The 3252-nt window shown below is 44.3% G+C and overlaps 1 long non-coding RNA gene across 1 annotated transcript; it reads left to right on the top strand.

Annotated features, from left to right (window-relative positions):
• Nucleotides 1-54: 54 nt before the first annotated feature.
• LOC106889900 lies at nucleotides 55-2791 on the top strand. Its single transcript, XR_001412423.1, has 2 exons — nucleotides 55-2237; nucleotides 2324-2791. It is a non-coding gene; the product is annotated as an uncharacterized LOC106889900 (long non-coding RNA).
• Nucleotides 2792-3252: the final 461 nt, after the last annotated feature.

Raw genomic sequence — 3252 nt, 5'->3', positions numbered from 1 at the left:
CTCCTTTTATTATTTTTATCGTCCTTTTATTTATTCCCCCCCCCTCCCCCTTATTTATTTATTTATTCTCCCTCTCCTTATATATATTTTTTTTTTCTATTTTCTGATGATTTTTTTCCTGGGCTGGTGCTGCCCTTTTGTACACGGAGTTGGGGCTGCTGCTGCTGGGAAGGCAGCGAGTTTAAACGCTGTTAATCACCCAAGCAGATTTCTTCCCCCCCCTTCTCCCTTCTCTTTCTAATGTGCCCAAAAGGGGGGTATAAGTCGCGTTTCTTTGTTCTTGGGTTATCCAACATCTGGCTCAGGAGAGACCTGGTTCATGACTGAGGTGCTCAGGACTTCGTTAGTGTAAATAATAATTACAGGGCAGAAATATTCGTCTCAAAAGTCTTCGTGTGTGTGTGTAGGGGTGGGGGGGGGTTGCTAAGCCTTGGCTTCCTTGCAGCTACGGGTAATTTCCATAGCGTGGGGAGATGTTTTCTGTGCACCTCTTCAAGATTCAGATCTCGGCTTTATTTTCTTCTCTCTTCCTCCTCTCCCTCCCCCCCCCCACTGGAAGCATCTTCGTTATTTCCAGAATTTGGGATTTTTATCTTGGGAAGGGCATTGCTGTTCTGGATTTTGTCTCTCGTGCTGCTGTCCAGGCAGAGTTTTAGATCCTCTTTCCGCGTCCTGGACACTGTGAGAGTATTTTCAGTGTTGTGGTGGCCGTGCTCGGGCGTTATTTTTTCACAGTTTCGCTCGTGACATCATGGCAACTTGTGTTCATCCTTACTTTAGCAGCAGCGTTACCTTCTCTTCTGATTCATCTGCATCACAGTTGCTCATTTTTAAAACCTGTTACGTTGGACTTTTAATGCCCAAATGTTGGGGAAATAGATGAGAGAGGGGTCGTTCAGCTTCTTAATTTAGATTTTCATGCCTGTGGTAAAACTGGGAGCAACAGGGTTTTTTTTTTAAATTGAGGGGGAAAGAGGAAGTATATGATGATGGTAACTGTGGAAAGGCCAGGATTATATTAACTCTATTTCGGGTTTTAATGTCCATCATGGATAAGTGTTGTAGTGTTTAATTAAATCATATCCTCTTGGAGTTTTCTATATGTGTGTTCGTTATATAGAGTATGACAGTTGTTTTTTATTGTTTTTTTTTTTTACTGTATCACAGTTGTTTTTCAGAAGTCTCCTGTCATTTATGTACAGGCTTTATGATGAATGAATGACTTTTGCCTTTCCCCAGCAAGCTGGGGAACCCTCTGCCTCCTCCAGTGCGTGTTTTATGCGGGTTTTTACAATTTCATGTGCCACGATAGCGTCTGCGCTGGACAAAGTGTGTGTGGCCTGATGTACGTTCACGTTATACCGGTGGAATGAAGCCCAGGTCTTGTAAAGCAGTGTTAGTTGGCAGCCTGGAATAGAGCTGGTGTTTGTGTGGGTGTTGGAAATAGGATTTTTGGTGAGGAGCAGTGAACGGTTTCTGCTGAATCACAATTTTTCTGTGGACCCCGTTGACTCGTGGCGTTTCACCTCGTTCCCCCTTGTGCCGCGCGGATGCTCCTTTGGAGGTACCTTGGCCTGGCTGTGCTCTGTCTAACAAGAGTGTGAGTTATCCTCACACCAGTTTTACGTGGTGGATGTGGACGTGCCATCTTGCTCTAGTTGAAGGTGTCGCTGCCCAGGGCATGGGGGTTTAGAACTTGATGATCTTTAAGGTCCCTTCCAACTCTAACCATTCTATGATTCTATCCCAGCTGGGCTGCCCAGTGTGCCAGAACCAGAAATACCCTCACCCCAGGAGTAAATAAGCCATCCTGACAAAAACCAGTTATACCAGCATGAATATATTTATATATCTCCTTAGTGTGTGCTGTGTTGGTCAGAGGTTGCCCTTCTCTTTACCTCTATGGGGAAAATGTGTGGCATAAACTTACTCGTAGAGGATTAAGCTACAGTGAGCAAAGGCCACTTTGCATCTGAGCAAGATTGGCCATGCAGGTGTTTTACGCGCTGTAATATTGCACTTCAATTAATTCTCTCCACTTTCCTCGACAAAAGCCCCAGGACGGGTCGGCTGTGCAGATGTCAGCTTCCAGGCTGCAGGTATTTTGGCGTGAGGACTGCTTCAAGTGTTGGAATTTCATAATTTTTCTGTCACTCAGGAGCCTGAATCATCTTTTCTTAGACTTAAACCAGACGGTTTCACTCCTGGCAAGCTGAAGCCTGGAACATTTCAGCTTTGTAAGTGAAAATAAAGATCCACCAATGACCGTAGGAGCCCAGCTTGGGAAAACTGGGGCTACCTTTATTGTAAATATCACTTCTAGGCTGCATCATGTCAAGTTCTGCTGCCGCGTGCATGTACATGCTCCAGGAATATTTCCATTACTGTTTCCACCTGCTCTTCATTTACCAACGGAGGGAGGTTTCCAGGCAGCTTCTCAGTCTCTGGAAGGCTTTGTGAATTCTTTTTTTTTGCCTTACCCTCTTAGGAACTGGAAAAGCATCCTCTAGGAAGGAAGCAGAGTGCAGTGACTCTGCCACGCTCCTGTATCCCTTTTATCAAGAAAATTTTAATGCAGACTTTTATACCTAAGAACGTTGCGTGCTGTCAGTAGCAATCAGCTTGTGTTGATGATTTTCAGCGCAAGAAGCACTGTGAAATTTAGCCTTGGACTTTCATCTTTCTTACTGCTGCTTCTGAAGTAGATCCGTAGGGAAAAAAATATAATTAATATTTTTGTATTACTGATTACCCAGTGCTTGAGTTATTTAATAAAATAATTTAAAATGCATCCCTTGGTCTTTTTAAATAAGCTACACTGTGTGGCGGGGCTCTTACTTTTATTGTGTCGGAGTTACAGTAGTAGAAAGATGGAAAACGGTGCTGAGGTGGCACTTGAAGCAGATACTCGTTGTGACTCATGTGGCTCTAATGAACTTCATTAGCTCTTTGATATGAAGCCATTTGTTGAGCGTGCTTGTCTCAAATTAGGGCTGTCTGCAGCCAATTGTTGATCAGAATGAAGGATAAAAGTTTCCACTTATTCCAGTCTAGTTTTCACACCGGATTCGGAGCTCTGTTGCTGGTTATCGTGCTCTTCTGGATCTTCAGTGAGGCTCGTCCTGCTGGAAGTGCCACAAACCACCAAGGACCCTCCATATGAAGGAATCAAGTGGCACCCAGCCCCTGGCACAATCTCTGGGTGCTGGGGGCAATGTTTGTGTTTAAGGGTAATCCATCCTCTTTTGGGTT

Source organism: Calidris pugnax, unplaced genomic scaffold (genome assembly GCF_001431845.1).
Source record: "Calidris pugnax isolate Ruff unplaced genomic scaffold, ASM143184v1 scaffold96, whole genome shotgun sequence".
Classification (NCBI taxonomy): Eukaryota; Metazoa; Chordata; class Aves; order Charadriiformes; family Scolopacidae; genus Calidris; species Calidris pugnax.
The sequence above is the reverse complement of the archived record's forward strand: the minus strand, read 5'-3'. Positions and strand labels throughout refer to the sequence as shown.